The sequence below is a fragment of the Oryctolagus cuniculus genome, chromosome 20 (genome assembly GCF_051225735.1).
Source record: "Oryctolagus cuniculus isolate XC-2025 breed Fujian yellow rabbit chromosome 20, ASM5122573v1, whole genome shotgun sequence".
NCBI lineage: Eukaryota > Metazoa > Chordata > Mammalia > Lagomorpha > Leporidae > Oryctolagus > Oryctolagus cuniculus.
The window spans coordinates 52,802,350-52,825,884 of record NC_142886.1 but is presented as its reverse complement, the minus strand read 5'-3'; the positions used below and the strand labels follow the sequence as shown (position 1 = coordinate 52,825,884).

Sequence of the window (23,535 nt, the reverse complement as noted above, 5' to 3'; positions counted from 1 at the left end):
ACGTCATCATAATTGTTAAAGTGATCATATTAAGTGTTAACATGAAGATTTAGATAGGATAAATTGTGAAAGTCATCATATAAATAGGATCAATGCCTGGTAATAATATAAATAGAATTATAAAGGACAGAAAGTTCCAACATGGGAAGAAGTCCACACAGCAGACTCATTGAATGACAATCGCTTTAAGTAACACTCTGACCTCAGAATCAGCCCTTAAGTCAACCTAGTCTGGCTGAAAAGCCGTGATAGCATTTCAGGCATGGAAATCTAAGACACTGTGGCAAAAATGTTCTGCCTAAAGGATCTCTGTGAGAACCCAGGGGAAAGAAGTGGCCTCAAAGAAGAAGGTACTTTTCTCTAAAGCGAGAAGAAAATTTCCACTTTACTTATGGTCTTGTCCAAATACGGACAGTTTGCAGACTCAAAAGGCTTCCATAGCCTAAGCAGCTCATGTCAAGAGTCTCAGGTGGTCACTGACATCATATGTAAGAGTGTTTATTGTTAAATTAACAACAGGTCTCACTGTGCACTAACTCCCCATGCAGGACCTCCATCCTCAATGAGTTCTATTATGAGAGTTAACTGTAAAACCAGTTCTCAAACAGTTCTTGTATTTGTGTGTGTGTGTGTGTGTGTTTAAATCTTTACATAGTATAGAGTTGGTCTTCTGTGTACAAAGTTAATTGAAAATAAATCATAATGGAGAATGGGAATGGCAAGGTGAGAGGAGGAGGGGTAAGAGAGTGGATGGGATGGTGGGAATGCTGGGAAGAATCACTATATTCCTAAAGCTGTATGTGTGAAATTTGTATTCCTTAAAAAATAAATTTTAAAAAATTAAAAAATAAAAAACAATAATATTGTTATGTTCCTAAATATTCTCCAAGATTTTAAAAGATATGTTGATACTACATATGGAATATTTAAGAAAAAGTTTTATTATTTATTGAAAGTCAGTGTTACACAGAGAGAGGGAAAGACACAGAGACAAGTTCTTCCATCTGCTGGTTCATCCCCCAGATGACAGTGACACCAGGAGACAGGAGTTTCTTCGGGGTCTCCCACGTGGGTGCAAGGGCCAAATACTAGGACCATGCTTCTTTGCTCTCCCGGGTGCATCAGCAAGAGACGATTGGAAGTGCCGCAGCTGGAACAGGAACACACAGCACTATGGGATGCAGGCATCACAGGCAGTGGATTCACCTGCTGCACCACAGTGATGCTTTCTCCATTTCTGCGCATTCATTCTCAGTGTACAAATGCAGCACCGATGTTTCCTAAATGGCACCTAGTGGTGGAGTATATTATTATCCATCATTTCTTGCACGTGCTGTGAGCCCTGCAGTTGGCAGTTTGTTACTGCTAGAACTTTCCCCCTTTCACGACATTCCATCATGGCCACCAGGACCCAGTGGTTACATCAAGGAACACACAACACCAACTTCTTATCCTGCGTGTGAGCTTCTACACATGAGAAACACAAGAGGCACCCATCCTTCATGCCCTGGCTGATGTCACTAGGCACAATGACCTGCATCAAAACAAAGATGTCCTGAAATCATAACTGTACAGAATCATGGAAAGAATCATATGTTCTGTGTCGTTACCTGTGCTACCAAACACCAGGGGACACTGTGCTCTGCCAAAAACCTGTGCTCTCTGTAGTGCACAACCCCATGCCTGCTATACAGGGGCAGCACATGCAAATAGGGCTCCCTCTGCCCATGAAAACCAGCCCAGCCCTCACCCTGCAGATCTGGCACAGGAGCTCCAGCCCCAGCACTCCCAGGTGTCCACTCAGTGATCGCACTCAACACAGACGCTCACCATGGAGACTGGGCTGCGCTTGCTTCTCCTGGTCGCTGTGCTCAAAGGTAATGATGGGGAACACGGGGCACTGAGTCTGGGAGAGGACGTGAGTGAGAAACACAGAGAGTGTGAGTGACAGTGTCCTGAACAGGACGTCTGTGTTTGCAGGTGTCCAGTGTCAGGAGCAGCTGAAGGAGTCCGGAGGGGGTCTGGTCCAGCTGGAGGATCCCTGAAACTCTCCTGCAAAGCCTCTGGAATCTACTTCAGTAGCTATGGCATGAGCTGGGTCCTCCAGGCTCCAGGGAAGGGGCTGGAGTGGATCGCATACATTTATCTTGGTTTGGTATCACAAACTACGCGAGCTCCGTGAAGACCCGATTCACCATCTCCAGCGACAACGTCCAGAACACGGTGTTTCTGCAAATGAACAGTCTGACAGACGAGGACACAGCCATGTATTTCTGTGTCAGAGACACAGTGAGGGGCCCTCAGGCTGAGCCCGGACACAAACTTCCCTGCAGGGACGCACGGTTCCACCAGGGAGTGCACACGATGCATTAAGCTCAGAATATGGTCCTGCACAGGTGCAGAGGGAAATTAAGCCCTGGTTACCTGTCAGGGAATTGGGGTTTCCTCTCCTACAGTTCTGAGGGAAGACTGCTACTTTTATGATTCTGTCCCCGCCACTGACTTCACTGACATAGAGAAGTTTGATGTGACAGGATGAAGTCCTATATGAACAAATTCAGGTTCGTGAACGATGACAGTGGTGACCAGGGTCAGAGATGTGGGACTCTCCGAGGACCTCGAGAGTGTGTTCAAGTCTGACTCAGGACAGTGCCCTCAAACACTGCCGACTTTGGGACAATTTTAGTTTTCCCTTAAAACTCAGAGAGAGCTGAGCCAGAGACTTGATTTGTTAACCTCAATTATATATGTCATCAAACTGCTCCTGTCAGAGTAGCCTGTGTGCTAAAATGAACCAACCATCTTATTTTAAAAGGTGGCTGTTCCACAGGTTCCACAGTCTTTATACCCGATCTCCATTTTTCCTTTAATCCTAAAACAGTCTGTGGTCCCTGTGTGAACGTCACAGCACTCAGGAATGTACTTGCAGCTCAGCTGTGTCTCAGCCTGAGCTTCTGTAGGCACCTGGGAAACCTACAGGGACTTCCTCATCCTCTAGGTCATGGGACCCTCCTGTGGGCTCCCTGCCTTAACTCAGAAGGGAAATGCACTGGACATCAGCACTCAAGGTCATTACTGAATGGAAAGTGTTGAGTGTGCACTTCCAGCTGATCTGGTTCTGTCGCATGTTGTGGGACCCCCTGCACCTGCTGTGGTTGAGGGAGAGCAGAAAGTGGGACACACAGTGACTGTGCACTCTGGGGCTGGAGTCCACATCACGGGGAGCTGTGTCTGTGGCTCCAGCATGATGACCAGTGTCCTGAGGCTGAATCACAGCTGCAGGAAGAGCCAGTCCCAGCGACCATGTGTCCAGAGTCCCTGCTCTTCACTCCGTGTCTATGCTCACTGGCATCATTAATCCATTTGCAGTCTTAGATCAGTTTTAGAGAGGGAGACACCCAAGCTGCATATCACAGTCCTGGACAGAGCCCATTTACACATTTCCCACACTTGTACTGACAATGCACCCTGGAAGACAGTAGGTGATGATTCAGTTTTAGAGAACAGAATATTCACTATTTGCCATTCTTCCCTTTCCTGTCATGACTGTTTGATGAATAATAAGTGAATATAGACATATGAGGTACAATGATATGTGTTGAAAAATGAATGTATCAAATTGAGTGGAATCATGAAGTCAGAGTTATTGACATGCTCATCGCAAAACGCATTGTCGCTCCCCCACTTGCGGAGGAACGACACCGGACCTTGCGCTGTTGTCTTTGCCTGGCCCTTCCTGGGTTTGCTGCCGCTCCCCCCTGCTTCCGGGAAGGAGCAGCACACCGCCGGCTGGCTCTCTCGGGGGTTGCTCAGATGTTCCTCCTGCATGTTGTCTCTCTCTCCTCCTTTATAGTCCTCTTCCACCAATCCCAACTCTGCTGGCGTTCTCTCCCCACACGCTGAGCACGCTGCTCTCCTCCAATCAGGAGCGGGATCAGCTTCTGCAGCTTGTTAGTCGAATTGGTGAGGCAACTGTGTGGTAGTTGTTTATTCTCTCTCAGCGCCATATGGTGGGAGATCAGATGCATAGAATTAGTCTTAGCAGTTCCAGTAATTTAGTCTAGTCTCGGTTGCTCCCCACACGCACATGTCTCATGTAGAATGGCATCTGTCTCCTGTTTTGGAATTCTGTAGATACAATATTCCCTTAACTGCTGTCACCATGCTGTACAGCAGATCCCTCAATGTGTGGATCCTGCCGGCCTGAAGCTCTGTCCTTCTTACTCTTTACTGCAATATAAACTTCCTGTTAAAATATAACTCTTTCCACTTGTCCCATTATCCATTCCATCTTCAGTGGAAATTTCACTGGATTATATGTGTCAGCTCTCGTGAATTATGCTGCATTAATTGTACGTGGAACTGCAGAGGTGTTTGCCACAGTGGCTGTGGATCCCCTGGGCACCTCCCTGGGATTTCATGTTTCTTCTACCAGGCAACAGTGTTTGAGGATCCTGTGATAATTGTATTTCTCAGCTTTTGATGTTTTCCATGGAAACTTTACTAACTTACCTGACTCCAGCCTTGTACCAGGGTTTTCTTCTCTCTCTTCCTGCACAAGACTTGTCAGCTCTGGTATGTCTGATGATACTCAGTCTACCAGGAGGGGTGGGCTCTCTCGTTGTGCTTCTAACATGGACATGCATGATGATCTCAGATTTAAAGCATTTTTATACGTTTGCCTTTGTATATTTTCTTCAAAAAATTACAGATATACTTTTACCTCTTTTAAAACTTGTATGTGTTTATTTGTCCAAAAAGACAAAGCAACAGAGACTGACAGACAGTGATCTACTGAATCCTGCATAACTTCCCAGATGCCCATAAAAGCTGGATTCGGTCAGATCACAGCCAGGTGCATGATTTCAGAGCAGGTCTCACACATGGGATTAACTCAGGCTTCTCGTACTGCTCCCAGAGTGCACATTGGCAAGAGTCTGAAATAGACCCAAAATTTGGACATAAACCTAAGCATCCTGAAATGGGAGGCAGGAATCCCACGTGATACCTTCAAGGCCAGTCCTGTCACCCACCTTATCAGTAACTACATTTTTTTAGACAGGCAGAGTTAGACAGTGAGAGAGAGAGAGACAGAGAGAAAGGTCTTCCCTCCATTGGTTCACCCCGCAAATGGCCACTACAGCCAGTGTGCTGTGCTGATCTGAAGCCAGGAGGCAGGCGCCTCCTCCCAGTCTCTCATGTGGGTGCAGGGCCCAAGCTCTTGGGCCATCCTACACTGTCTTCACGGGCTACAGCAGAAAGCTGGACTGGAAGAGGAGCAACCGGGACAGAATCTGACACTCCGACCGGGACTAGAACCCGGAATGCCGGAACAGCAGGTGGAGGAGTAGCCTAGTGAGCTGCATCACCGGCCAATCAGTCACTACATTTAAACAATTGATTTCTTCCCTTGTGATTCAGTTGTAAGATGTCATTCAACATTTGGATCTAGGATCCTAAGCATATGTGTAAGCATCTGTCATTTACTTTAAGTATCTTTTATTTCAAAGGCAGTTTATAGCAAGAGAGAAACACCCAAAGAGATGAAGAGAGAATCTTCCATCCACTGGTTTCCTTCCTGAATGGCTGCAAAGGCTGGAAATGGCTGAGGCTGAAGCCAGGACCCAGGAACATTCTCTAGGTTTCCCACATGGCTTGAAGGGGACAAGCACTTGGGTCATCTTTGACCCAGATCCATTAGTAGGGAGCTGGATTTGAAGTGGAGCAAGCAGAATCTGAACCCATGCTCCTGTGTGATGCATGCATAGTAGGTATGGCAGCTTAACCTGCAGGGCCACAACATTGGCCCCCATGGGTGTGATCGGAAAATACTTTCTGCCCAACTGCAGGCGACTCCTGGATCTTCAATCACTCTCTTTGTTACACAGGAGCTCTGTAGTTGGATCCATTATCTTTTGCCTATTTTTGCTTGGTTGCCTGTACTTTGGAGATTATCAAAATGTCATTGCCCAAACCAATGTCAGCTTGCTTTTGTCCAGTGTTTTCTTCTAGAACTTTACAGTCTCAGGTCTTGCTTTTTAGGTATTTTTCAAGCTCACTCTGTTTCTGTATCTGGTGCGAGATGACCACATAATTGAATTATTTTCAAGTGCATTCAAGTTTCCCCAACCCCATGTATGACAGAATACCCATCCCCCATTCTGTGTGTGGCACCATGCATGCATTTTTCTGAGAATGTGTTTTTTTATTTCTACGTTTCTGTTGTGCTCCACGGCTGTGGGTGTCTATGTTATCCCAGCACCAGGTCTGATTTCAGCTCAGCTAGGATGAAGCCTCCTGCTTTGCTATTTTTCTCAAGACTGTTCAGTCATCATTACCCTGAAATTTTCTTGTGAATTCCAGAATTTTATTCCTCTTCCTGTGAAGAATACAGGGTGTTTGACAGGAAATGCATTGAATCTGTGAATCACATGGTAGCTTGGCTATTTCAGCAAGATCATTTTTTCATACCATAACTATGTCATGAAAATGTACAGGTAATCTTCAGATTCCTTTTCACTTTTTATTTATTTTTATTTTTATTTTTATTTTTTTGACAGGCAGAGTGGACAGTGAGAGAGAGAGAGACAGAGAGAAAGGTCTTCCTTTGCCGTTGGCTCACCCTCCAATGGCCACCTAGGCAGGCGTGCTGTGGCCAGCACACTGCGCTGATCCAATGGCAGGAGCCAGGTGCTTCTCCTGGTCTCCCATGGGGTGCAGGGCCCAAGCTCTTGGGCCATCCTCCACTGTACTCCCTGGAAACAGCAGAAAGCTGGCCTGGAAGAGGGGCAACCGGGACAGAATCCGGCACCCTGACCGGGAATAGATCCCGGTGTGTTGGCGCTGCAAGGCAGAGGATTGGCCTAGTGAGCCACGGTGCCGGCTAAGACCCCTATCTTACACCTTATACAAAAATCCACTCAACAAGGATTAAAGATAAACACCTATGATCCCACACCATCCAATTAGTAGAGAACATTAGGGAAGCCCTGAAGACACTGGCACACGTTAAGAGTTCTTGGAAAAGACCTCAGAGACATAGGAAGTCAAAGCCAAAATTAATAAATGGGATTAGATTAAATCGGGAATTCTCTGTGTGGTAAAAGAAACACTCAGGCAAGTGAAGAGGCAACTGACAGCATGTGCGAAATTATTTGCAAGCTATGCAACGGATATGGATTAATAACCAGAATTTACAAAGAGATGAAGAAATTCCAAAAACAAAACAAACAACCAGTTAAGAGATGGGCCAAGGACTTACACATTTTTCAAAAGAGGAAGTCCAAATGGCCAACACAGACACATGAAAAAATGTTCAGCATCACTAGCTGTCAGGGAAATGCAAATCAAACCACAAGGAGGTTTCACATCACCCCAGCTAGAATGGCTTCATACAGAAATCAACAAACATCAAATGCTGGCGAGGTTGTGGGGAAAGGTGCCTGAATCCACTGTAGGTGGGAATGCAAACTGGTAAAGCCACTATGGAAGACACTATGGAGATATCTCAAAAATCTGAATATAGTCCTACCTTATATGACCCAGGAATCCCCCTCCTGGGAACTTACCCAAGGGAAATGAATTCACTACACACAAGAGATACCTGTACCTCCATGCTTATTGCAGCTCTATTCACAATAGCTAAGATATGGATTCAAACTAAATGCTCATCAACCAAAAACTGGATAAAGAAATTATGGGATGTGTACACTATGGAATACTACACAGTGGTAAAAACAATAAGATCCGGTTATTCGCAACACAATGCATGAATCTGGAAAAGATCATACTTTGTGAAAAAGGCCAGTACCCCGGGGACAAATACCACATGTTCTTCCTGATAGGTGAGACCTAATAGAGCACCCAAAAGGAAACCTAGGTAAGTGAAATTGACACTTCGAGAAGGGAAGACTTGAGCTGCCCTTCTCTTGACTGTCGAGGGACAGTTTTTGTTTGTTTGTTTTTTGTTTCTTTGTTTATTTTTCTTCCTACTATTTGTTGAAGAATTTACGTAACATTCAGTCCATCGTATGCACATAAAGTCAATTGAAAATTGATCTCAGTAAAAAATAGGAATGGGAGTAAGAGCAGGAGGAGGAATTTTGTAACTGTAAAGTGCATACATTCCTATGGACTTACTTCTAAACACACAATTTAAAAATTTGTTGTGGGACTCCAAGTCCCATGAAACTTAATTAAAGTGATCACATTAAGTGTAAGGTAAACACATAGATAGGATTAAGTGTTAAAGTGATCATATAAATAGGATCAAGTGCCTGGTAATAAGAAGAGATAGAATTTAAAAGGAGAGCATGTTCCAACATGAGGAGAAGTCTACACAGCAGACTCATAGAATGATAATCGCTTTAAGTAACACTCTGACCTGATAATCAGCCCTTCAGTCTTTCTGGTGTGGCTGAAAAGCCCATGAGAACATTTCAGGCATGAAATCCAAGACACTGTGGCAAAAATGTTCTGCCTAAAGGATCTCTGTGACTGAGACCTCAGGCAGTAGAAGTGGCCTCAAAGAAGGAGGTACTTTTCTCTAAAGGGAGGAGAGAACTTCCACTTTGCTCATGGCCTTGTCCAAATACTATCAGAGTTTGTGGACTCAAAAGGCTTCCATAGCCTAAGCAGCTCATGTCCAGAGTCTCAGGTGGTCACTGACACCATACGTAAGAGTGTTTATTGTTAAATTAACAACTGGTCTCACTGTGCACTAACTCCCCATGCAGGACCTCCATCCTCAATGAGTTCTATTATGAGAGTTAACTGTAAAGCAGTTCTCAAACAGTTCTTGGATATGTGTGTGTGTGTGTGTGTGTGTGTGTGTGTTTAAATCTTTACATAGTACAGAGCTGGTTTTCTGTGTAGCAATACAAGTGAATCTTGATGATGAATCTTGATCTTGAATCTGTGTACCAACTTAAAGGGAATCTTATTGGAAAACTGAACTGACAAGTGGAGAGGGATGAGAAAGTTGGTGGGAATGTAAGTGGGAGGGCAGAAATGCTGGGAAGAATATCTATATTCCTAAAGTTGTACTATGACATTTTTATTCCTTAAAAATAAATTTTAAAAAATACAAAATAAATTCAAAATTGAAATACAATAATATTGTTATGTGGACATCATTCAGCCTGTTGATAAATTTCCTCCAGGACTTTAAAAGTTTGTTGATACTACATATGCAATCTTTTAGAAAAGATTTATTTATTTATTGAAAGTCAGTGTTACACAGAGAGAGGGAAAGACCCAGAGACAAGTTCTCCATCTGCTGGTTCAATCCCCAAAATGACATTGAGCCAGGACATTGACCTAGAGCCAGGAGTTTCTTCCCAGTCCCCACCTGGGTGCAGAGGCACAATCACTTGGACCATGCTTGTCTGCTTTCCCAGGTGCATCAACAAGAGATGATTGGAAGTGCAGCTGGAATAAGAACAGACAGCAGTATGGGATGTAGGCATCACAGGCGGAAGATTCACATGCTAAACCACTGTGATGTTGTCTCCATTTTCTGCAAATTTGTTCTCAGTGTATAAATGCACCAGTGATTTTTCATAAATGGCATGTAGTAGTGGAGTATATTTTTCTCCATTATTTGTTGCATGTGCTGTGAGCCTGTAGTTGGCAGTTTGTTTCTGTTAGTAGTCTCCTGCAAAGCCTCTGGATTCACACTCTAACCATGCAATGGACTGGGTTCGCCAGGCTCCAGGGAAGGGGCTGGAGTGGATCGCAGCTAATAGTTACAATGGTGGTAGCACATACTATGTAAACTCCGTGAATGGCCGATTCATGTTCTCCAGAAACAACACCCAGAGCACAGATTTATTGACAAGCTCCTCAGAAAACCCTATGTTTCCATAGTAGAATGGCATTTGTCTCCTGTTTAGGAATTCCACAGACACAATATTCCCTTCACTGCTGTTACCATCCTGTGCAATAGATCACTGAATGTGTGGACCCTGTCGGGCTGAAACTCTGACCTTGAACAGCGTCTCCTCTGCTCCTCCCTCGCTCAAACTTTGGTCTCACCATTGTATCCTGCCTCTGTGAGTTCATCCTTTTTTATCTCATGTAACCAGCATCTCATATTATTTGTCTTCTTGGCCTTGATGGTTTTCAGAGTGTACTTATCCTGACACATTATCCTTCGACATTATTCTCTAGGATCATCCAAGTTGTCCAAAATACAGAATTTCTTCCACTTTACTGCCATATAAACTCCTGGTAAAATGTAGCTTTGTACATTTGTTCCATTGTTGATTCTTTCTTCCATGAAAATTCCATGGATTATATGTGTGAACTATTGAGATTGGCGCTGCTTTAATTGAACATGGAACTGCAGAAGTCTTTGCCACAGTGACTGTGGATCCAGTGGACACTTCCAGGGATATCATATTCCTTCTACCCAGAAATGGTGTTTGTAGATCCTGTGGTAATTGTACTTGTCAGTTTTTGACGATTTTCCATAACATTTTTACTAATTTTCCTGACCCCAGCCTTGTCCCAGGGTTGTCGTCTCACTCTGCCTCCCCAAGAATTGTCAGCCTTGGATTGTCTGATAATTCTCATTCTACCCAGAGGGATGGGATGTCTCATTGTGCTTCTAACAGGGATATGCATGCTGTTCCCAGGTTTACAGCATTTTGTATGTTTCCCTTTATATAACGTCTTTAAAAGTTTATAGATATTATTTCACTTATTTTAAAATGTGTATGTATGTATGTGCCCAAAAAGAGACTGAGACTGACAGTGATCTTCCAATGCCTGGTCACTTCTCTGATTGCTACAAAAGATTCAGCTGGGTCAGGTGACAGCCAGGTGCTTGGAATTCTGTCCAGGTGTCCACATGGCAGTACTTGGAACTTCACCTACGGCCTCCCAGGGTGTGCTTAGGCAGGAAACTGAAACTGGAACCAAACTAGGACACAGCACTCAGCATCCTGACAGGGGAGGCAGGAATCCCACAGGCTCACTCCAGTGCTGCTCCTGTCACCACCTTATCATCACTGCATTTAAACAATTGATTTCTTCCCTTGGGATTCAGTTGCTTGAGATCATTCAACATTAGGAAATAGGCTCCGAATCATATGTATAATTAATCTTCAATTATTTTAAGTATCTATTTATTTTATTTTAAAGTCAGTGTTATAGCAAGAGAGGAAGAGACTAACAGATAGAGAATCTCAATCCGTTGCTTCACTTCCTGAATAGTTACAATGTTGGGGCTGCAAAAGCATGAAGTCAGGAGCCTGGAACTTCCTGCAGTTTCCCACAGGGCTGGAAGGAGACAAACACTTGGGTCATGGTACACAGTGATCTCCATTGCACTTCCTCCCTCTGTGAGTTAAAGCTTGTGGACTGCATAAATAACTAATGTCACATACTATGTGTCCACATCTACCTGCGTTATTTCTGTTAGCATATTATGCTCAAGGCTGAACCATGATTTCCTAATGACAGTGAAACCTCCTTCTTAACACTGAGTAATATTCCATGTCAAATGTAACAGACTGCATTCACCGTTTTATGCACATTTCGCTTTATTGTAGACTGAACTATTGTGAACAAAGCTGCATTACCTGAACCCAGGACTGGGGGTGAATTGTGACACAGTGACTTCTATCCAGTGCTTGAGCTGAACTCAGAGTCATGGTTACAGAACAGGGAAGAGGGGGAACACAGGGGATGGCTGATACCAGGGCACAAAGCACAACTCAAAGGAAGGAATAATTCTGCCCACACCACAGTGGGCTGACTCAGTTCACTACAACCCACGACATGTTCCACAAATAAGCAGTACTGAGGACGCCCGGTCTCCCAATACAAAGTGATGGAACGGAGGTAGAAATGTGAATGACAGTGAGTTGATCTGTGCCCATTTCTACAACACACAGATTCCAATAGCACACTACACAACACTAACACATACAGTGTTCTGTGTTAATGAACAGTTTTCAAATAAGGTAATGGATGAATAAGGAAACAAGACATAGTATCCTTAAATGAATCCACTTGCAGTCTTTCATCTGTGTAAATATGGGCAGCAGGCATTAGGACAAAATTGGCAAAGTCCCCACTAGGGACACCCGTGTTCCCATCAGAGTGCCGCTTGAGCCCAGCCACACGGCTTCCTACACTTTTTCCTGATAACACATCGTGGTAAACTACAGTTGACGCTATAGCGATAGAGCCCCTACAACCGACAAAGGAAACACAGACGCAGTTCTGGGCTCCAGGTTTTAGAAAGGCTAACTCCTAGATGTTGTAGGCATTTGGGGAGTTTGGGGCTGTCAATCCAAAGGCAAAAATCTCCCATTTCATCTTTTCTGTCCATCACTACACTTGTGTTTCTCTCACCCCTTCTCTCTATCACTATTCCAATGTCTTTCATATAGATGATATAGATGTCAATAGATGATATGAAACAATTGTTATTTAAAAAATGAAGGACATGATATTGCTAACACTGGATACTAAGGGTACACACATACTAAAATGAAAAAACAATAAAACATAAAAAATTCATATGATCCGAATCCTATCATAGCCTACACCCACAGGACATGTACATCTGCCCTGGGCCCTGTCCTGTCTGAGACGTCTACTCCAGGGCTGGCTATATAGGGACAGCTCATGCAAATAGGGCCTCCCTCTGCCCATGAAAACCAGCCCAGCCCCCACCCTGCAGATCTGGCACAGGAGCTCCAGCCCCAGGACTCCCAAGTGTCCACTCAGTGATCACACTCAACACAGACGCTCACCATGGAGACTGGGCTGCGCTGGCTTCTCCTGGTTGCTGTGCTCAAAGGTAATGATGAGGAACTTCTGTGTCTTGGGGGATCAGTGCTGGCACAGTGTCTGGGGTGGACTCTGCTCACGAACATTTTCTACAGGATCCCACCAGGACATTGGTCATGATGGTTTCCTCCTGCAGGTGAATCACTTTCTTACTCAGTGAACACAGAGGAGTAGGGTCTGGGGTATTGAGGCTGAGGATGCTGTTCCTGCAGAGCCGTGAGCAGAGCCAGCACTGCTTGGTATGCGTGTGTGGTCTCTCCAACTGAGCAGCTGAAGGCTGCATGTTAGGTGGAACTTACCCTCCATACTTGATGCATGGAGCCTCCCATCATGCATGTGGGGACCTCACCACCCAGTGATCCCAGTGAGAGGGGCTCTAGGGAGGGGACAAGTCCATGAAGGTTCTGCCTGCATTGAAGGGACTATGAACCTTAGAGAGACCCTCCCATACATTTGTGGTTCCTGGGGCTGCAGGAACAGGAACCTGGTATTGGGTGCCAGAGTCACATGTGAGACCCTTGCACTCCCTTGGGGGAAGTGCACATCTTAAACAATGCAACTTTCATTTTATTATTTACCTTATATCCATGAAATTTGATAACAGAGTTAAGATTAATGTGCTGCACATTTGTGCCAAATACAATATACTTACTCTAATTTATTTCAGTTTTACTCTTATCAGATTTTCAGATATTTTGGTTAAAAACTAAGAAACCCTCATTCACCTGTGCCCTACAGGACCTGAAAACTCAGTGCCTTCAACTTCTGCAAACCTACATGATGCTCAGCACTGAACTGGATGAAATCTGTTGTGAAGGAGCCCAAAAGGGCTCAGGCCTTAATGTGACTGGAGGAGGTGGGCTAGGGAATGGTGACACAGGGACAGTGGGCAGCACTGTGGGATGTCATATTTGCTCTTGGTGTAGTTGTGATGAAGAGTGAGAGAGGCACAGGTGAGTCGCACTCACCACACACTTTCAACATGTGGGGCTGCCTCTGTATCTATCACAACTCAACAGCATTGGGAAGCAAATTGCCCAGCAGAGAAATTGTGAAGAACAGACAGACAGACACCAGCACGTGGAACACCACACTGATATACACCTGCATGAAACCTGGTCCCCTGTGCATCTCTCTGTCAAAAACAGAATCCAGCAAAAGTGCTCCATGTTCATGAACTAACTTGTGAATGAGGTCACTGTAGTTAGAGATGGGACTGCAAATGTCTAGACATGGCGCCCTCAGATCGCTTGGACACATCCCTCAGACTTCGTATTCTCTGTAAGCAACAGCAGGATTTGGCAATTTTTAAAAAAGATTTATTTTATTTACTTTATTTATTTAAATGACAGAGTTACAGAGAGAGGTAGAGACACACAGAGAGAGGTCTTCCATCCACTGGTTCTCTCCCTAGTTGGTCACAATGGCCAAAATTGTTCTGATCTGAAGGCAAGGGCCAGGAGCTTCTTGGGGTCTCCCATGTAGATTCAGGGTCCCATAGACTTGGGCCATCTTCTACTGCTTCCCAGGCCATAGCAGAGAGCTGGATGGGAAGAGGAGCAGCCAGGACTAGACAGGCGCTCATTTGAGATGCCGGCGCTTCAGGCCAGGGCTTTCACCCAATGTGCCACACACCAGCTAAAGTATGAGACTGGTGAACTTTTGGGGTGGGAGTTCACGGACTGGCACTTTTTGGTCCATAACTGATATTTCATTGGTGTTAATATCCAGCACACAGGTGTTTTGATGTGTACTCAATTCTTAACACACACATGAAAACCTAAAAAGCCATGCATTGCTTTTTTTAAAAAAAAGTTATTTTAATGACATTCGACTTCAAAAATGGAAGAAACACATTCATGTGCCACTATCTTCAAAGACTGCTCTTACATAAATCCTACCCAGTCACAATTTAACATCATATACACGGAAAACTCACTATTTCAACCCTTCACAGCACATTAACAAAATCATTAGGAAAACCGGACAACCACAACCAATGACAGTACAGAGCGCACATCGCTCCTGGAGCTGTTAGGTGGAGTAGGAAGTCCTGTGTGAGGAACAGAGGTGTAGAGTGTGGAGGTGCCTCCTACCAGACTAGAGCCCCTGGACACAGCACAGCCTGTCTGTGATTCCTTCAGTAACTGTGCACGTGTTCAAGGGAGGTATCACTCATGCCAGTATCACATTTCTGTGCTTGTGCAGACACAACACAGGGGCAGGCACTGTTGTGCAGTGAGCTGAGCCCTTGTTGGGAGCCCACACCCTGTGTTGGAGTGATGGCTCAAGAACCAGCCTCTCCACCTCAGGCCCTCCTTCCTGCTTTTCAAAAAGTAAAGGTGGGGCCAATTCTGGGACATAGTATGTTGCAGACCAAATCTGCAGTACTGGCGTCCCACATGTGCACCGGTTCAAGTCCCAGCTGCTCTACTTCCAATCCAGCTCACTGCTACAGCCAGGGAAAGCAGTAGAAGACAGCCCAAGTCCTTGGTTCCTTGTACCCACATGGGGATCTGGAAGAAGCTCCTGGCTCCTAGCTTCCAAGTCGCTAAGGTCTAGCTGTTGTGACTAATTGGAAAGTGAACCAGAGGAAAGACGATTGCGCTCTCTCTCTGTGTGTCTCTCTCCATCTCTCTCTCTCTCTGCCTCTAGTTCTCTCTGTGTGTAACTTTGACTTTCAAATAAATAAATAAATGTTCAAAATATAAATTAAGGGCTCGAGCCAGGGCTCACTTGGCTAATCCTCTCTCTGCGGTGCCGGCATCCCATACAGGTGCCAGGTTCTAGTCCCAGTTGCTCCTCTTCCAGTCCAACTCTGAGCTGTGGCCCAGGAGGGCAGTGGAGGATGGCCCAGGTTCTTGTGCCCCTGCACCCACATGGGAGACCAGGAAGAAGCACCTGGCTCATCTCTTCGGATTGGAACAGCGCGCGCTGTAGCTGCAATTTGGGGAGGGAATAAACAGAAGGAAGACCTTTCTCTCTGTGTCTCTCTCTCACACTCTATAATCCTACCGCCAAATAAATAAATATATATTTATATAAATTCTAAAAAGATGAATGAAATGCTTTTCTGTCCATTATCTCACAACAATTTCCAGGTCTCATGGCATTAATCGGCTACTTAAGAAGCCAGACAACCTCGTCTGCCCTGGGCCCTGTCCTGTCTGAGGCATCTGACCCCATGCCTGCTATCTAGGGGCAGCACATGCAAATAGGGCTCCCTCTGCCCATGAAAACCAGCCCAGCCCTCACCCTGCAGCTCTGGCACAGGAGCTCCAGCCCCAGGACTCCCAGGTGTCCACTCAGTGATCACACTCAACACAGACGCTCACCATGGAGACTGGGCTGCGCTGGCTTCTCCTGGTCGCTGTGCTCAAAGGTAATGATGGAGAACGCGGGGCACTGAGTCTGGGAGAGGACGTGAGTGAGAGACACAGAGTGTGAGTGACAGTGCCCTGACCAGGATGTCTGTGTTTGCTGGTGTCCAGTGTCAGGAGCAGCTGGAGGAGTCTGCAGGAGGCCTGGTCAACCCTGGAGGATCCCTGACACTCACCTGCACAGCCTCTGGATTCTCCCTCAGTAGCTACAGCATGGGCTGGGTCCGCCAGGCTCCAAGGAAGGAGCTGGAATATATCAGAATCATTAGTAGTGGTGGTAACACATACTACGCGAGCTGGGCGAGAAGCCGATCCACCATTTCCAGCAACACGCCCAGAACACGGTTTCTCTGCAAATGAACAGTCTATTTCTGTGAAAGGGACACAGTGAGGGGTCCTCAGGCTGAGCCCAGACACAAACCTCCCTGCAGGGACGTGAGGCTCCACCAGGGGGCGCACAAGATGCACTGAACCAAGATTCTGGTCCTGCACAGGTGCAGAGGGAGATGAAGCCCTGATTTCAGGTCAGGAATTGAGGTTTCCTCTCCTTTAACACTTTTCAGGGAATAATTCTACTTTTTTTGTTTCCGACTGACTGCAGATTCCGTGGACACCTCCCTGGGATTTCATATTCATTGTACCAACCAATGGTGTTTGAAGATCATGTAATAATTGTTTCTCCTTTTTGATGCTTTTCCATATGGTTTTACTAATTAACCTGACACAGACTTGTACCAGGGTTATCATCTCTCTCTACCTCCATAAAACATGTCAGCTCTGGTACGTCTGGTAATAGCCATTCTAACAGGAGCGATGCGATGTCTCAATGTGCTTCTAACATGGACATACATGATGGTCCCAAATTGATAGCATTTTATATGTCTGTCTATATATCTTCTTTTAATAATTTATAGAAATGATATAATTTTAAATATTTATCATTTTACTTGAGAACTTGTCTTTATGTATTTGTCCAAATCCACTAAGAGACTGAGACTGACAGTGATTTTCTAATTCCTGTGTCACTTACCAGATGACTACAAAAGATTCAGCTGGGTCAGGTGACAGCCAGGTGCTTGTAATTCTGTCCAGGTCTCCCACATGGGACTACTTGGAACCTCATCTACAGCCTCCCAGGGTGTGCTTAGGCAGGAATCTGAAACTGGAACCAAAGTAGGACGCAGCACTAAGCATCCTGATAAAGCAGCAGGAATCCCTCAGGCCAACTCCAGTGCTGCTCCTGTCACCACCTTATCATCACTGCATGTAAACAATTCATTTCTTCCCTTGGGATTCAGTTGCTTGAGATCTTTCAACATTAGGAAACAGGCCCCTAATCATATGTATAATTAATCTTCAATGTATTTTAAGTATCTATTTAATTTTAAAGACAGTGTTATAGCAATAGAGGAAGAGACAAACAGATGGAGGGATAATCTTCCTTCCACAGGTTTCCTTCATGAATGTCTCTAAGACTGGAGATGGCTCAGCCTAAAGTCAGGAGCCTGGAACTTCCTCCAGATTCCCACAGGGCTGGAAGGTGGCAAACCCTTGGGTCATGGTAGACAGTGATCACCATTGCACTTCCTACCTCTGTGAGTTCAAGTGTGTGGACTGCATATATAACTAATGTCACATACTGTGTGTCCACATGTACCTGGATCATTTCTTTTAGTATGTATGCTGCAGGTTGACCCATATTTCCTAATGACAGAACAACCTCCTTATTAATACTGAATAATATTCTATGTCCAAATGGGAAAGAATCCATTCACTGTTTTATGCACACTTGATTTTGTTGACTGAACTATTGTGAGCAAAGCTGCATTACCTGAACCCAGGACTGGGGGTGAATTGTGACACAGAGACTTCTACCCAGTGCATGACCTCAACTCAGAGTCATGATTACTAGACACAGGGAACGGGGGGGAACAGGGGACGGCTGATAGCAGGGCACAAAACACCACCAAAGGCAGGAATAATTCTGCCCACACCACAGTGGGCTGACTCAGTTCACCACAACCCATGACAGGTTCCACAAATAACTAGAACTGAGGTCTCCAGGCCTCCCAACATAGTGATGGAAAAGGAGGTGGAAATGTGCATGACACTGAGTTCATCTGTGCCCATTTCTACCATGCACATTCCAATAGCACACAAACCCCACTACCATGTACAGTGTTCTGTGTTCAGGAACAGCTTTAAACAGTTTAAATAGTTTTTAAACTTTAAGGCAATGGATGAATAAGGAAACAAAACATAGTTAACCTTAAAAAAATCCACTTGCAGTCCTTCATCTGTTTAAAAGTGGGCGACAAGCATTAGGAGAAAATTGGCTAAGTCCCCACTAGGGACACCGGAGTTCCCGTCAGAGAACTGACTGAGCCCAGCCTCACGGCTTCCCACAATTTTCCCTCATAATGCATCATGGGAAACTGTAGATGATGCTACAAGCAAAGGAGCCCCTACCACCAACATTTGAATTACAGACACAGTTTCTTGCTTCAGGGTTCAGAAAGACTAACTCCTAGGGGTCATAGGTATTTGGAATGTCTGGGGCTGTCAACCCAAAGGCAGAAATCTCCCATTGTCACCTTTTCTGTCCATCTCTACATTTCTGTCTCTCTCACCCCTTCTCTCTCTATCACTGTACCAATGTCTTTCATATAGATGATAAAGAACTAATGGTTATTTAAATAAATGAGGGACATGATATTGCTAGCACTGGATATTAAGGGTACACACATATTAGAATGAAACAAGGTCATTGCCTTCAATCTTTTAAAATTATAATAACATAAAAATTCATATGATCTGAATCATATCATAGGCATCAGCCTACAAACCTAGGACACCACGTCTGCCCTGGGCCCTGTCCTGTCTGAGGCATCTGACCCCATGCCTGCTATCTAGGGGCAGCACATGCAATTAGGGTTCCCTCTGCCCATGAAAACCAGCCCAGCCCTCACCCTGCAGCTCTGGCACAGGAGCTCCAGCCCCAGGACTCAGTGATCACACTGAACACAGACACTCACCATGGAGACTGGGCTGCGCTGGCATCTCCTAGTCGCTGTGCTCAAAGGTAATGATGGAGAACGCGGGGCACTGAGTCTGGGAGAGAACGTGAGTGAGAAACACAAAGAGTGTCAGTGACAGCTTCCTGACCAGGACGTCTGTGTTTGCAGGTGTCCAGTGTCAGGAGCAGCTGGAGGAGTCCGAGGGAGGCCTGGTCATGCCTGGAGGAACCCTGACACTCACCTGCACAGTCTCTGGATTCTCCCTCAGTAGCTATGGAGTGAGCTGGTTCCGCCAGGCTGCAGGGAAGTGGCTGGAATGGATCGGATACATTAGTAGTTGTGGTAGCGCATACTACGCGAGCTGGGTGAATGGTCGATTCACCATCTCCAAAACCTCGAGCACGGTGGATCTGAAAATGACCAGTCTGACAGCCTCGGACACGGCCACCTATTTCTGTGCAAGAAACACAGTGAAGGGCCCTCACACTGAGCCAAAACATCAAACTCCTGCAGGGGCGCGCGGCTCCACCAGGGGGCGCACGAGACGCACTGAGCCCAGATTCTGGTCCTGCACAGGCGCAGAGGGAGATGAAGTCCTGGTTTCAAGTCAGGAATTGGGGTTTGCTCTCCTGTAACAGTTTTGAGGGAAGAATTCTACTTTTTGATTCTGTCCCTCCCAACTTCAATGACGGGGAGAAACTTTGATGTAAAAGGAAGAAGTCCTAATTGAACGATTTAGTACATGGACAGTGACTGTGCTCACCAGGATCAGAGATGTGGGAATATTGAGGACACTATTGAATCGCTTCCAACCTGACTCCCGACAGCACCCTCAGGGCACTGAAAGCTTTGGACAGTTTCAGTTTTCCCTGTATAACCAGGGACAGCTGAGACATGGCCGTTGATCTGTTAAACTGCAACTATTCCACTCATCCCTCTCCTGCCACAACCAGCAAGTGTGCACTGAACCAACCTTTGACTTTACGTGTGGGTGATCCACACTCACTTTCTGCAGACTTTAACCCGACCTGCATTTCCCCTTAATCCTGGAACAGTCTGTGGTCCCTGTGTGAACGTCACAGCACTCAGGAATGTACTGCAGCTCAGCTGTGTCTCAGCCTGAGCTTCTGCAGACACCTGGGAAACCTACAGGGACTTCCTCTTCCTCTAGGTCCTGGGACCCTCCTGTGGGCTCCCTGCCTGAACTCAGGAGGGAAATGCACTGGACATCAGCAGTCAAGTTCATAACTGAATGGAAAGTGTTGGGTGTGCACGTCCAGCTGATCTGGTTCTGCTCCAGTGTCGTGAGACCCCCTGCACCTGTTGTGGTTGAGGGAGAGCAGAAAGTGGGACACACAGTGGCTGTGCACTCTGGGGCTGGAGTCCACATCACGGGGAGCTGTGTCTGTGGCTCCAGCATGATGACCAGTGTCCTGAGGCTGAATCACAGCTGCAGGACGAGCCAGTCCCAGAGACCATGTGTCCAGAGTCCCTGCTCTTCACTCCATGTCTATGATGACTGGCATCATCAATCCATTTGGAGGCTTTCTTTAATATACAGAGGGAGTCACCCATGCTGCATATCAAAATTCTGGACACAGCCCATTTGCATGCTTTCCCATACTTGTACTGACAGTGCACCTGGAAGGCAGTAGATGATGGATCTGTTATGAGGCCCCATCACCAAGGTGGGAACACTGATGCAGTTCCATGCTCCTGGGTTCCAGCTGCCAAGCCTTGAGTGCACTGCGTTCATTTATCATCTCCATAAAACATTGGGAAGCACAACACCAGCATTTTCCGTTTTAGCCATTTTATTTTTATAAATGTTTGATAAATATTAATTTGAGATATACATATGAGGTACAATTATGTGTTGTCATTCTTATTGACATGTTCATCACAAAATCCACATGTTTCCATGCTAGGATGTCAGTTGTCTCCTGTTTTTTTTTCTTTTTTTGTTTTTTGTTTTTTGTTTTTTGTTTTTTTTTTTTTTGACAAGTAGAGTGGACAGTGAGAGAGAGAGACAGAGAGAAAGGTCTTCCTTTGCCGTTGGTTCGCCCTCTAATGGCCACCGCGGCTGGTGCGCTGAGGCCGGTGCACCACGCTGATCCTAAAGCAAAAGCCAGGTGCTTCTCCTGGTCTCCCATGTGGGTGCAGGGCCCAAGGACTTGGGCCATCCTTCACTGCACTCCCTGGCCACAGCAGAGAGCTGGCCTGGAAGAGGGGCAACCGGGACAGAATCCGGCATCCGACCGGGACTAGAACCCAGGGTGCTGGCGCTGCATGTGGAGGATTAGCCTAGTGAGCTGCGGCGCCGGAGAGTTGTCTCCTGTTTTGGAATTCAGTAGACCCAATATTCACTTCACTGCTGTCACCATGCTGTACAGTAGATCCCTCAACATGTGGATCCTGTGGGACTGAAACTCTGACCTTGCTCCAACGTCTCCTCTGTTCCATGCCCTTTTCTTTCATTATTGATTCCTTCTTCCATGAAAATTTCACTGGATTATATGTGTGAACACTCGCGAACGACGCTGCTTTAATTGCACATGGAACTGCAGTTGTATTTTCTATAGAGGCTGTGAATCCCATGCACATCTCCCTGGGATTTCACATTCCTGCTACCCAAAATGCTGTTTGAAGATCCTGTGATAACTGTATGTCTCAGTTTTTGATGAGTTTCCATAATGGATTTACTAATTTACCTGACTCCAGCCTTGTGCAACCAGAGTGGTCATCTCTCTTCCTTCACAAGAATTGTCAGCTCTGGCTTGTCTGGTAATACTCATTCTAACATGAAGCATGGGACATTTCATTGTGCTTCTAAAATGTGCATACATGATGATCTGAGATTTATGGCATTTTATATGTTTGCTTTTATATCATTTCTTAAAATTATAGATATAATATACATTTAAAATTTGTAGATTTTATTTTAAAATTTGTCTTTATGTATTTCTCTAAACCCACAAAGAGACTGAGACTGACAGTGATCTTCTAACTCGTGGTCAATTCCCAGAGGGCTACAACTGCTTCAGTTGGATCATGTGACAGCCAGGGGCTTAGAATTCTGTCCAGGTCTGCAAAAGGGAGTACTTGGAACTTCACCTATGGCCACCAGAACCAAACTAGATGCAGCACTAAAGAACCTGACACGGGAGGCAGCAATCCCACATGCTAACTCCAGTGCTGCTCCTGTCACCACCTTATCAGTCACTGCATTTAAGCAATTGATTTCTTTCCTTGGGATTCACTTGTCTGTGTTTATTCAACATTTGCATATAGGCTTCTAATGATATGGATAATAAATCTTTCATTTATTTTAATATCGATTTATTTTGTTTGAAAGGCAGTGTTATAGCAAGAGAGGAAGAGACCAACAGATGGAGAGAGAATCTTCCTTCCACAGATTTCCTTCCTGAATTGCTGTATAGGCTGCGATGGCTCAGCCAGAAACCAGGACCCTGGAACTTGCCCCAGTTTCCCACAGGGCTGGAAGGTGACAAACCCTTGGGTCATGGTAGACAGTGATCTCCTTTGCACTTCCTACCTCTGTGAGTTCAAGTGTGTGGACTGCATATATAACTAATGTCACATACTGTGTGTCCACATGTACCAGGATTATTTCTTTTAGCATATTAGGCTCCAGCCTGACCCACGATTTCGTAATGACAGAATGACCTCCTTCTTAGTACTGAATAATATTCCATGTCCAAATGTGAAAGAATCCATTCACTGTTTTATGCACACTTGCTTTTTGCAGATTGAACTATTGTAATCAAAGCTGCATTACCTGAGGCCAGCGCCACTGCTCAATAGGCTAATCCTCCTCCTGCAGCTCGGCACCCGGGTTCTAGTCCCGGTCGGGGCGCCGGATGCTCTCCCAGTTGCTCCTCTTCCAGTGCAGCTCTTTGCTGTGCCCCGGGAGTGCAGTGGAGGATGGCCCAAGCCCTTGGGCTCTGCACCCACATGAGAGACCAGGAGAAGCACCTGGCTCCTGGCTTCAGATCAGCGTGGTGCACCAGCCACAACTCGCTGGCCGCAGCACCTATTGAGGGTTAAACAACGGAAAAAGGAGGACTTTTCTCTCTGTCTCTCTCTCTCTCTCACTGTCTAACTCTGCCTGTCCAAAAAAAAAAAAAGCTAGCCGGCGCCACGGCTCACTAGGTTAATCCTCCGCCTAGGGGCGCCGGCACACCGGGTTCTAGTCCCAGTCGGGGCGCCAGATTCTGTCCCGGTCGCCCCTCTTCCAGGCCAGCTCTCTGCCGTGGCCAGGGAGTGCAGTGGAGGATGGCCCAAGTGCCTGGGCCCTGCACCCCATGGGAGAC

At 45.7% G+C, this 23,535-nt stretch overlaps 3 pseudogenes; all 3 read left to right on the top strand.

Moving 5' to 3' along the window:
* Positions 1-23,535, top strand: part of LOC149120197 (Ig heavy chain V-A1 region BS-5 pseudogene) — a 113,960-nt pseudogene that overhangs the window by 35,192 nt on the left and 55,233 nt on the right.
* LOC149120204 (immunoglobulin heavy variable 3-23 pseudogene) lies at positions 1,832-2,373 on the top strand (annotated as a pseudogene).
* On the top strand, positions 19,221-22,985 carry LOC149120203 (Ig heavy chain V-A2 region P-MU-3 pseudogene; annotated as a pseudogene).